This window comes from Triticum aestivum, chromosome 4D (assembly GCF_018294505.1).
Source record: "Triticum aestivum cultivar Chinese Spring chromosome 4D, IWGSC CS RefSeq v2.1, whole genome shotgun sequence".
Taxonomy (NCBI): Eukaryota; Viridiplantae; Streptophyta; class Magnoliopsida; order Poales; family Poaceae; genus Triticum; species Triticum aestivum.
This window is the reverse complement of record NC_057805.1, coordinates 471,421,751-471,435,319: the sequence shown is the minus strand read 5'-3', so window position 1 is coordinate 471,435,319 and position 13,569 is coordinate 471,421,751.

Here is a 13,569-nt window from a genome sequence, read left to right as displayed (position 1 = left end):
ATCGGTGATTTGAATCACGGCGAGTACGACTTCGTCATCCACGTTCATTGGAACGCTTCCGCTCGCGATCTACAAGGGTATGTAGATGCACTCCTTTCCCCTCGTTGCTAGTATACTCCATAGATGCATCTTGGTGAGCGTAGGAAAATTTTAAAATTATGCTACGATTCCCAACAGTGGCATCATGAGCCAGGCCTATGCGTAGTTACTATGCACGAGTAGAACACAAAGAAGTTGTGGGCGTTGATGTTGCCAATTCTTCTTGCCGCTACTAGTCGTTTCTTGTTTCGGCGGCATTGTAGGATGAAGCGGCCCGGACCGACCTTACACGTACGCTTACGTGAGACAGGTTCCACCGACTGACATGCACTAGTTGCATAAGGTGGCTAGCGGGTGTCTGTCTCTCCTACTTTAGTCGGAACGGATTCGATGAAAAGGGTCCTTATGAAGGGTAAATAGAAATTGGCAAATCACGTTGTGGTCATACGTAGGTAAGAAACGTTCTTGCTAGAAACCTACAAACCACGTAAAAACTTGCAACAACTATTAGAGGACGTCTAACTTGTTTTTGCAGCATGTGCTATGTGATGTGATATGGCCAGAAGATATGATGAATGATATATGTGATGTATGAGATTGATCATATTCTTGTAATAGGAATCACGACTTGCATGTCGATGAGTATGACAACCGGCAGGAGCCATAGGAGTTGTCTTTATTATTTTGCATGACCTGCGTGTCATTGAATAACGCCATGTAAATTACTTTACTTTGTTGCTAAACGCGTTAGCCATAGAAGTAGAAGTAATCATTGGCGTGACGACTCCATGAAGACACGATGATGGAGATCATGATGATGGAGATCATGGTGTCATGCCGGTGACGAAGATGATCATGGTGCCCCGAAGATGGAGATCAAAGGAGCATAATGATATTGGCCATATCATGTCACTATTTGATTGCATGTGATGTTTATCATGTTTTGCATCTTATTTTCTTAGAACGACGGTAGTCAGTAAGATGATCCCTTATGATAATTTCAAGAAAGTGTTCACCCTAACTGTGCACCGTTGCGAAGGTTCGTTGTTTCGAAGCACCACGTGATGATCGGGTGTGATAGATTCTAACGTTCGAATACAACGGGTGTTGACGAGCCTAGCATGTACAGACATGGCCTCGGAACACACGCAATACACTTAGGTTGACTTGACGAGCCTAGCATGTACAGACATGGCCTCGGAACACGGAGGACCGAAAGGTCGAGCATGAGTCGTATAGAAGATACGATCAACATGGAGATGTTCACCGATCTTGACTAGTCCGTCTCACTTGATGATCGGACACGGCCTAGTTAACTCGGATCATGTTTCACTTAGATGACTAGAGGGATGTCTATCTGAGTGGGAGTTCATTGTGTAATTTGATTAGATGAACTTAATTATCATGAACTTAGTCTAAAATCTTTACACTATGTCTTGTAGATCTAATGGCCAACGTTGTCCTCAATTTCAACGCGTTCCTAGAGAAAACCAAGCTGAAAGATGATGGCAGCAACTATACGGACTGGGTCCGGAACCTGAGGATCATCCTCATAGTAGCCAAGAAAGATTATGTCTTAGAAGCACCGCTAGGTGATGCACCAATCCCAGAGAACCAAGACTTTATGAACGCTTGGCAGCAGCGTGCTGATGATTACTCCCTCGTTCAGTGCGGCATGCTTTACAGCTTAGAACCGGGTCTCCAAAAGCGTTTTGAGAAACATGGAGCATATGAGATGTTCGAGGAGCTGAAATTATTTTTCCAAGCTCATGCCCGGGTCGAGAGATATGAAGTCTCCGACAAGTTCTTCAGCTGTAAAATGGAGGAAAATAGTTCTGTAAGTGAGCACATACTCAGAATGTCTGGGTTGCACAACCGCTTGACTCAGCTGGGAGTTAATCTCCCGGATGACGCGGTCATTGACAGAATCCTCCAGTCGCTTCCACCAAGCTACAAGAGCTTTGTGATGAACTTCAATATGCAGGGGATGGAAAAGACCATTCCTGAGATATATTCAATGCTGAAATCAGCGGAGGTGGAGATCAGAAAAGAACATCAAGTGTTGATGGTGAATAAAACCACTAAGTTCAAGAAGGGCAAGGGTAAGAAGAACTTCAAGAAGGACGGCAAGGGAGTTGCCGCGCCCGGTAAGCCAGTTGCCGGGAAGAAGCCAAGGAATGGACCCAAGCCCGAGACTGAGTGCTTTTATTGCAAGGGAAGTGGTCACTGGAAGCGGAACTGCCCCAAATACTTAGCGGACAAGAAGGCCGGCAACACCAAAGGTATATGTGATATACATGTAATTGATGTGTACCTTACCAGTACTCGTAGTAGCTCCTGGGTATTTGATACTGGTGCGGTTGCTCATATTTGTAACTCAAAACAGGAACTACGGAATAAACGGAGACTGGCGAAGGACGAGGTGACGATGCGCGTCGGGAATGGTTCCAAGGTCGATGTGATCGCTGTCGGCACGCTACCTCTACATCTACCTACGGGATTAGTTTTAAACCTCAATAATTGTTATTTAGTGCCAGCTTTGAGCATGAACATTGTATCTGGATCTCGTTTAATTCGAGATGGCTACTCATTTAAATCCGAGAATAATGGTTGTTCTATTTATTTGAGAGATATGTTTTATGGTCATGCCCCGCTGGTCAATGGTTTATTCTTGATGAATCTCGAACGTGATGTTACACATATTCATAGTGTGAATACCAAAAGATGTAAAGTTGATAACGATAGTCCCACATACTTGTGGCACTGCCGCCTTGGTCACATTGGTGTCAAGCGCATGAAGAAGCTCCATGCAGATGGACTTTTGGAGTCTCTTGATTACGAATCATTTGACACGTGCGAACCATGCCTCATGGGTAAGATGACCAAGACTCCGTTCTCTGGAACAATGGAGCGAGCAACCAACTTATTGGAAATCATACATACCGATGTGTGCGGTCCAATGAGTGTTGAGGCTCGCGGAGGATATCGTTATGTTCTCACTCTCACTGATGACTTAAGTAGATATGGGTATGTCTACCTAATGAAACACAAGTCTGAAACCTTTGAAAGGTTTAAGGAATTTCAGAGTGAAGTTGAGAATCAATGTGACAGGAAAATAAAATTCTTACGATCAGATCGTGGTGGAGAATATTTAAGTCACGAATTGGGTACACACTTAAGGAAATGTGGAATAGTTTCACAACTCACGCCGCCTGGAACACCTCAGAGAAATGGTGTGTCTGAACGTCGTAATCGCACTCTATTGGATATGGTGCGATCTATGATGTCTCTTCCCGATTTACCGCTCTCATTTTGGGGCTATGCTTTAGAGACTGCCGCATTCACTTTAAATAGGGCTCCGTCGAAATCCGTTGAGACGACACCGTATGAATTATGGTTTGGGAAGAAACCTAAGTTGTCGTTTCTAAAAGTTTGGGGATGCGATGCTTATGTCAAGAAACTTCAACCTGAAAAGCTCGAACCCAAGTCGGAGAAATGCATCTTCATAGGATACCCTAAGGAAACTATTGGGTATACCTTCTACCTCAGATCCGAAGGCAAGATCTTCGTTGCCAAGAACGGGTCCTTTCTAGAGAAGGAGATTCTCTCGAAAGAATTGAGTGGGAGGAAAGTGGAACTTGATGAGGTGATAGTCACCCCTTCCGAACCGGAAAGTAGCGCAGCACGGGAAAATGTTCCTGTGGTGCCTACACCGACTGGGGAGGAAGTTAATGATGATGATCATGAAGCTTCGGATCAAGTTGCTACTGAACTTCGTAGGTCCACAAGGACACGTTCCGCACCTGAGTGGTACGGCAACCCTGTCCTGGAAATCATGTTGTTAGACAACGGTGAACCTTCGAACTATGAAGAAGCGATGGCGGGCCCGGATTCCGACAAATGGCTAGAAGCCATGAAATCCGAGATAGGATCCATGTATGAAAACGAAGTATGGACTTTGACTGACCTGCCCGATGATCGGCGAGCCATAGAAAATGGATCTTTAAGAAGAAGACAGACGCGGATGGTAATGTGACCATCTATAAGGCTCGACTTGTCGCTAAGGGTTATCGACAAGTTCAAGGGGTTGACTACGATGAGACTTTCTCACCCGTAGCGAAGCTGAAGTCCGTCCGAATCATGTTAGCAATTGCCGCATACTATGATTATGAGATATGGCAGATGGACGTCAAAACGGCATTCCTTAATGGCTTCCTTAAGGAAGAGTTGTATATGATGCAGCCGGAAGGTTTTGTCGATCCTAAGAATGCTAACAAAGTATGCAAGCTCCAGCGCTCAATCTATGGGCTGGTGCAAGCATCTCGGAGTTGGAACATTCGCTTTGATGAGATGATCAAAGCGTTTGGGTTTACACAGACTTATGGAGAAGCCTGTGTTTATAAGAAAGTGAGTGGGAGCTCTGTAGCATTTCTCATATTATATGTGGATGACATACTATTGATGGGAAATGATACAGAATTCTTGGAAAGTATAAAGGCCTATTTGAATAAGTGTTTTTCAATGAAGGACCTTGGAGAAGCTGCTTATATATTAGGCATCAAGATCTATAGAGATAGATCAAGACGCCTCATTGGTCTTTCACAGAGTACATACCTTGACAAGATATTGAAGAAGTTGAATATGGATCAGTCCAAGAAGGGGTTCTTGCCTGTATTGCAAGGTGTGCAATTGAGCACGGCTCAATGCCCGACCACGGCAGAAGATATAGAAAAGATGAGTGTCATCCCCTATGCCTCGGCCATAGGGTCTATTATGTATGCCATGTTGTGTACCAGACCTGATGTAAACCTTGCCGTAAGTTTGGTAGGAAGGTACCAAAGTAATCCCGGCATGGAACACTGGACAGCGGTCAAGAATATCCTGAAGTACCTGAAGAGGACTAAGGATATGTTTCTCGTTTATGGAGGTGACGAAGAGCTCGTCGTAAAGGGTTACGTCGACGCTAGCTTCGACACAGATCTGGATGACTCAAAGTCACAAACCGGATACGTGTATATTTTGAATGGAGGAGCAGTAAGCTGGTGCAGTTGCAAGCAAAGCGTCGTGGCGGGATCTACATGTGAAGCGGAGTACATGGCAGCCTCGGAGGCAGCACAGGAAGCAGTCTGGATGAAGGAGCTCATTACCGACCTAGGGGTGATTCCCAATGCGTCGGGCCCGATGACTCTCTTCTGTGACAACACTGGAGCTATTGCACTTGCGAAGGAGCCCAGGTTTCACAGGAAGACCAGGCATATCAAGCGTCGCTTCAACTCCATTCGTGAAAGTGTTCAAAATGGAGACATAGATATTTGTAAAGTACATACGGACCTGAATGTAGCAGATCCGTTGACTAAACCTCTCCCTAGAGCAAAACATGATCAACATCAGGACGCAATAGGTGTTCGATTCATCACAGTGTAACTAGATTACTGACTCTAGTGCAAGTGGGAGACTGTTGGAAATATGCCCTAGAGGCAATAATAAATGGTTATTATTGTATTTCTTTATTCATGGTAATTGTCTATTGTTCATGCTATAATTGTATTGTCCGGAAATCGTAATACATGTGTGAATACATAGACCACAACGTGTCCCTAGTAAGCCTCTAGTTGACTAGCTCGTTGATCAACAGATAGTCATGGTTTCCTGACTATGGACATTGGATGTCATTGATAACGGGATCACATCATTAGGAGAATGATGTGATGGACAAGACCCAATCCTAAGCATAGCATAAAAGATCGTGTAGTTTTCGTTTGCTAGAGCTTTTCCAATGTCAAGTATCTTTTCCTTAGACCATGAGATCGTGCAACTCCCGGATACCGTAGGAGTGCTTTGGGTGTGCCAAACGTCACAACGTAACTGGGTGACTATAAAGGTGCACTACGGGTATCTCCGAAAGTGTCTGCTGGGTTGGCACGGATCGAGACTGGGTTTTGTCACTCCGTGTGACGGAGAGGTATCTCTGGGCCCACTCGGTAATGCATCATCATAATGAGCTCTATGTGACTAAGGCGTTAGTCACGGGATCATGCATTGCGGTACGAGTAAAGAGACTTGCCGGTAACGAGATTGAACAAGGTATTGGGATACCGACGATCGAATCTCGGGCAAGTAACATACCGATTGACAAAGGGAATTGCATACCGGATTGATTGAATCCTCGACATCGTGGTTCATCCGATGAGATCATCGTGGAACATGTGGGAGCCAACATGGGTATCCAGATCCCGCTGTTGGTTATTGACCGGAGAGGCGTCTCGGTCATGTCTGCATGTCTCCCGAACCCGTAGGGTCTACACACTTAAGGTTCGGTGACGCTAGGGTTGTAGAGATATGAGTATACGGAAACCCGAAAGTTGTTCGGAGTCCCGGATGAGATCCCGGACGTCACGAGGAGTTCCGGAATGGTCCGGAGGTAAAGAATTATATATAGGAAGTCAAGTTTCGGCCACCGGGAAAGTTTCGGGGGTTACCGGTATTGTACCGGGACCACCGGAAGGGTCCCGGGGGTCCACCGGGTGGGGCCACCTATCCCGGAGGGCCCCGTGGGCTGAAGTGGGAAGGGAACCAGCCCCTAGTGGGCTGGGCGCCCCCCCATGGGCCTTCCCCCTGCGCCTAGGGTTGGAAACCCTAGGGTAGGGGGGCGCCCCACATGCCTTGGGGGGCAAGGCACCCCCCTTGGCCGCCGCCCCCCCTCTAGATGGGTTGTGGCCGGCGCCCCCCCCCCCCCTCCCAGGGGGCCTATATAAAGGGGGGGAAGGGAGGGCAGCAATATCTCAGCCTTGGGCGCCTCCCTCCTCCCCTGCTACACCTCTCTCTCTCGTAGAAGCTCGGCGAAGCCCTGCCGACATCCCGCTACATCCACCACCACGCCGTCGTGCTGCTGGATCTCCATCAACCTCTCCTTTCCCCTTGCTGGATCAAGAAGGAGGAGACGTTGCTGCACCGTACATGTGTTGAACGCGGAGGTGTCGTCCGTTCGGCACTCGGTCATCGGTGATTTGAATCACGGCGAGTACGACTTCGTCATCCACGTTCATTGGAACGCTTCCGCTCGCGATCTACAAGGGTATGTAGATGCACTCCTTTCCCCTCGTTGCTAGTATACTCCATAGATGCATGTTGGTGAGCGTAGGAAAATTTTAAAATTATGCTACGATTCCCAACAGCAGTAACCTGTCGCATGCCTACCATTAGAACTGATGCATCGTCGCATGAAAGCATGCGCCCAGCCACAACGCAGCAGCCCGATGAAGACAACCAAAAAGCCAACGCTGCATTGCGTGCTGTACATGGCTGAGGACGCAATACTGGCAGGGCATGGGGTATCAATGTGGGTATCGATGCCCAGTTCAAACGGCGTGTTGCCCGTTACAAGATGGGCAAATGAAGGCGTCCATTATTGTCACGTCTCCCATCGACCAAACGTTGCCCTCTAGCCAGGCCCTAGCAAGATGTGCAAATTAATGGGCTACGGCATGAATGCACGGGCGGCACGCGCAGAGAACCCGGGGCAGGCGTGTCCCCTTGACCCATGACGGCACAGACGCGTGCGTGAGCCCGTCCCCCTTGACCCGCGACCGGTGGCACAGAAGGATCGCAGCCCGTTTCCCACGCTCGTGTACACACTTTCATGGGGCGCCACCAAACGCCGCCCGCCCATTAATTCTACGGGGTGAAACCACGTCGCACTTGGGCTATTTAAGCCGGGCACTATCGTGTTCCTCTTCCTCCTCATCCACACCCCATCCTCTGCCTCCTCTGCCCTCCTTCCTTCTTCTCCATCAAACCCGATCGAGCCCTCGAGCCACCCCGCCACCATGCAGTACAACGGCCCCACCTACCGCTTCCCCCCAACCGTGCCGGAAAGGCTCTACCCGGCCGGAGTGTATGTAGAGAGAACCCTTAGGGTTTGGGCGATCTCGAGGTGGAGGGGCGCAAGGGAGTTAACGGAGTTCTTCCTTGCGGCCGGCTTCCGCCACCTCCCCCGCGGCTCTCCTCGGATGTACCATCTTGAGGAGGTCAACCACAACGGCGTTGTGGTTGGGCTCCTCGCCACGTTCACTAACCCTTTCGATGCTTTCCATCTCCTCGGGCGAGCGTATTGGATTGGTTGTGAGTTCATAGCTTTCACAACCTACAATATCTTCACCGACTTCAACGGCATCTTCCCCAACAACGGCGTTATGCACACGCTCCCGTACCCCATCAACAACGGGGAGGAGTGAAGGGCGGCGCCCGAAGGAGCGAGGTGGCCCCGGAGGAGGAGGAGAAGAACCCGAAGAACCCGCGTTTGGTGCCCCCCGTATTAGGTTTTTTAAGTTGTAATCGTTATGCTACTATTATTAAGTTTTATTAGTACTTTAAGTTGTAAGGCTATCATGGAGTTGTAAGGCTATCGTGGAACTATGGGTTGCAATCGCTATGCTTCTATATAATCGTTATGCTACTATATATATTGTGTGTTTCGTGCTATTATTTGTGGATTGCTATGGGTTGTTTTTGCTTATTATTCGTGTATTGCTATGGGTTGCTACGGGCCCGGGTTTCTACACCACAATCACCACACACACCATCTTCAAAATATTGGCCAAACCATGGACATGCAACTAGGAGCCCCATGCAAACCCACTATGGACATGTGTGCAACTAGGAAATGCAAACTAATTTACTTCGGGCACTTCATGCAAGTATCAACTCATTTAGTTCATGGAACCGTAGACATGCATAAAAACAATTAACATTTAGTTTTAGTGCATCAAAAAATGGTCCATCACAAAATTTAGTGCAAGAAAAAGGCCAAAATAAAAACAAGTAACATTTTATTGGGCCCCATTTTATTTGCCGAAGTTAGAGGTGGGCTGGTGCCCCTACGCGGGTGGGTTGGTCACGACCCAACATCTATTCGGCAGCCCAATTTTGTTTTTTACTAGAAACTGAATTTGCGTGTGTACTGTGTTAACTGAAGAACAAAAACAGAGGAAACAGAGCATGCATGAACACTGAATAATTTGTGTTCCAAATTGCTGCTTCAATTCAGATACATAACTTGGCATGGCGCACAGATCACATCCTCTACCCTGACAGGCCTAAATGTCCATTTTAATGACGGATGAACAACAAATAAAACAAAAACAGAGCAATGATACAACAATAGAACCCCCCTGCCATGATATTTGCTTGCTTCTGCAAACCGATTATCTGCATTAGATGTTTCTTGATCTTCTTCAGTTCCTCGGTCAGTTCGGACTCCGCATGCAGTTCAACATTGCGCGCATACATCGCCATCGGCACGACTCTGCCCGCCCCTCCGCCCGAGCTCCCCGTATTCTCCACAGCAATCGGCGGCACCCCGCCCAAATTGAGCTCCCAGGTTGCGGCCACGCTCGAATCAACGTAGCCCTCAAACTGAATCCTATCAACATATTCATCAATCCACTCGAAATGGTAACATTTCTTCAAGATCTGAAAAGAACAACATGAACCCTAAATCCCAAATTCGAGGAGAAAAAACAAAATATGGAGAAATCAGAGCAAAAGACAGCGAAAGAACGGGCTAAGAACTGAGATCTAACCTTGCCATCCCTTCCTGCCATTGGTTTGCTCAAGCATTTCACAAATTCCCGCCCAAGATTGCCATTGTCATCCCTCTTAGTGACCAACCGTTTAAGAGGGTCTGGGCGTGGGCAGTCAGGGCACCTTGTGAGCAGCACTGGTCCATACTGTCGCCATTTTGAGTGCGTGGCGGAGGAGGTGGACATTTGCGCTTGGTCGCCGGAGAAGAAAAAGATTGGGGAAAGGGGATGAATGGGCGGCGGCGGGCGGACGGGCACGGGCGCTCGTCTCTTCTAGCTGCGAGGAGGTGGGTCCCGCGAATAGACAAGTGGTGGGTCCCGCGCTTACGTGGATAAGTGGTGAATCCAGCCCCCAACAGCTGACGAGGGCATCAGTTGAGTTTAACAGCCATGTCGTGCGTGGGCTATTTACCTGCTCAAAATTGTCGCACCATAGCCATTCGCTCGAACAACGTCGCACTCTTGCCAATTCACCTCAAATGTGTCGCACAGGAGCTATTGGCCCGGCGGAGAGCCACCCACCGAAGTTGTAGCGAGCCCAATATCTGACAGACCCGAAGATTCGTCCAGGAACACGCTAGCCGATGCAACTCTTACTTCTCGCTTATCAGTTCAGAAGTTTCGTCGCGTGGTATCCCAGTTTAGTAACTTCAAGCGCGGGCTCATGACTGAGACTGGATTTGGAGGGCTGATGCATTTGAAAATCACACACAAGCTGAATTTGAAATTCAGCTGGTCGTTGATGTTCAGAGTAGATCCAGATCAATATGTATTAGAATTGGATCAGTCAAGGAAAATTATAATCACGGACGAAGACGTAAACGATGTATTCGGGTTGCCACAAGGAAGTAGGATCATTCCTCCAGGACATTCAGATCTTTCTGAAGTTTGCTTGGAGTTCAGCAGACTGGCTTCAACCATTAGCACAAAAGGCGTGCATAGTTTGAAGGCCGCTGAATTTATTTTATCAAAACAACTAGATGAGAATTCAAGCAAAGTTGGATGTGAATGCTTTAAGATAGCATTTGTAATTTTATCATTTGGTCATGTCCTAAACCCATGTGCCAGACACGATTATACTAGCGTTGATTACTGGGCAGCTCTTGTTGTTCCGTCAGAGATCAATTCCTACAACTGGTGTAGGTTAGTCAAGGACAGTTTGATGAAAGGCGTCAGAAAGATCAAATCCGACATCGCCAATGGCAACAACACAATTCACATAGTTGGATGTCACCTTCTCCTCCAGGTTTTCATGATGAACAAACCGATCAACATTATTTTTCTGTAGAACATTTTTATTGTCATGTTGTTCTCATTATTTCTTTTGCACTCAGGTAATTGCTTTGGACAAGATCGAAAAATCAAGTAGGCACATCGCACAGAATATCCTCCCCTGTGTCAAAGTTTTCGATCACGAGTCAGTTAAGAAGGCAACTGACTCAATTACATCCCACCAAGGACAAGAAGTTATTTTTGCTGGTTCAAAAGTAATCTCAAAAGAATTACTACTCAACATCATTCAATTCTCTCATCCGCCCGCACTTAATTTTTTTCACAGTACTCTTACCCAATTTTGTTTTACAGTGTGTTCTCAATCAGGTGGCCACGTTAAAAGTTCACCATCCCAACCATATCACAAACAAGATCTGTGACGCTTCCTCTAAGAGGTTCCCAGTTCGAGCTGCTAGTAAGATTAAGCCACGACGAAGCTCTATTGGACCTGTAGAGTTTGCCAACATAATGAGACGGAAGTACCCAAACATGGTACCACATCAGATTTAACCCTTAATATATTAGATGTAGGAAAAAGTTTAATTTGTAGCCATCTTCAAAGTTTTCATGTTTTTCGTGCAGGCAGATGGCCTCATTGGAATCATTCTGAAGGAGCACAACACCAGGCTTATGCCAAACATGACCGAGATACGGCACACCACCCAAATTGGCATGCTAAAATTTCTTGACAAGCTAGCTGGATGTTTGTCGAGCAGATGTATATGTTGCCAACTAGCTGGTCTAACGACATGCCGTTTGGTAGAAAACAACACAGCAGGTACTCTCATCAAATCAATTATTCTCTTACGGTTATAACAATTTTAGCTCTAGACGTTTTCGTGTAACTCATCATTGGCAAGCAAAATAGGTCAAGGAATGGGCAATCAAAAGCTAGGACATCAGGAGGATCTTTCTGACAGCGAAGGTTGTTTCTTGTCATCAAATTAAAATCCTCACCCGTATTTCTGGTATTGACCATTTTTGTGATTGCTTATAAGTTCCCCTTCAACCAATTAACAACATGTAGCTCCACTGGACATGTTCATCAAGCTCGGAAACGGGTATATGTACACAGCAGTGATAATATTGTGGATGACACCCACATTGGTATTGTTATTTTAACCATTTTCTCTCTCTGTATATATATATACCAATATAGAGGCACTACGGAATCTATTCGTTGTTCATGGCAAGGCACTACGACGGCGAGTCACTACGGATCCCGACCACAAAGGTTTGTGTGTAAAAACTACTCTTCAACAATTTTCAAAAAACACACTAATCATTCCAGTCTTAATATTTCTGCCAGGAGAACATATGTATAAAAACAACTCTTCAACATTTTTCAAAAAACACACTGATCAGCCCTGCCTTATTTTTTCTGCCAGGAAAACATATGTTCTTTTCGCCGGTCCATCGTACAAGATGTTATGAAGCTTGAGGACAACAAATCAGACGTACCATACACGGCAATGCAGCACATCGGATCATCTATAAACAATTTGTAGTTTGGTAGCAATTTTCAGTAACCAAATGAGACATGTACCCTAGTCGGCTCATTAGTATTTTTTATCAGGAGTTTGGTTTGCAAAAAATAATTATGCTGGGGCATTATAATATATGCTAGCTGGACATGGGTTTGTGTTCGTTTAGCCCATACATATTGAAAACAATTTTTTTTGACACACAGCATACATGAAATTAAAATTTTGTTCACACGGTTACATTTGGTACAAAACATTAATTAATGCATAAACAAATTCTACCACACCACAAACCATAACACGAGACATAACAATTCATAAAGGTTCCCTAAACAGACGACCATGATCGCAAACACATCGAAACATAGACATCTCCTTCAGTGCCCCAGATGGATGAAGACACTGGCCCCGATCACTAGGCAAGCCAACAGTGTGAATACTAGCAGACGACGCTGGTGCGTCAGCCTTGCAATTGACAGGCGCATGCTCTCGTCTTGATTCTCTTCAAGAGTAAGTAGATCTGATGGCTGAACCCAAGTCGATGCAGTTTCTTCAATATGCTCTAGGTTGGGGCTGCGCCAGCCATGCACGTTGCGATCAAGGATTTTGTTGTGTGCTTCTAGAGCCCACACAACATTCCACAGATCAAGCAGCAACTGAGTGAGAAACGGCCTCGTTTCATCGTCCACCCACCAAAAAAACCCACACCCGAAAGACTGCCCGAGCAGCATATACGAACAACCAAAACTTATGAATAGGTTTTGCATGGAATAAAAATGTTCGAGCTTATGAAGTCACCCTCCCCCTCGGGCAGGCAAGGTATCTTCTCTCTGGGTTGTTGTCGCTCCACCAGATCCACATCGGCGCTTTCGCCCTCGGAGTGCACAAGCAGTACTTGGCCGGCTCGTAAGCCAAAGGAGCTTGGCGGTACGGCACCGGAGCGTGGCTCTGCCGGCGAGCTGAACCAGCCGTCAATCTTGTGTACGAGGAGTTCGACATGCTCACGATCTAGGGTTTCTAAGCATTTGCACGAGAGGGGGATTTTTTGAAACTGTTTATGCAAGACGCGTCTCCTCGCTTGAATGACTGGTGGTAGCATATTTATTGGCGTTGTCGTCACGGCTGTCCTCGGCCTGTCTTCGGACCTATATGGGCCACACCAGATGCACACATACGGTGTGCAGTAACGCAGC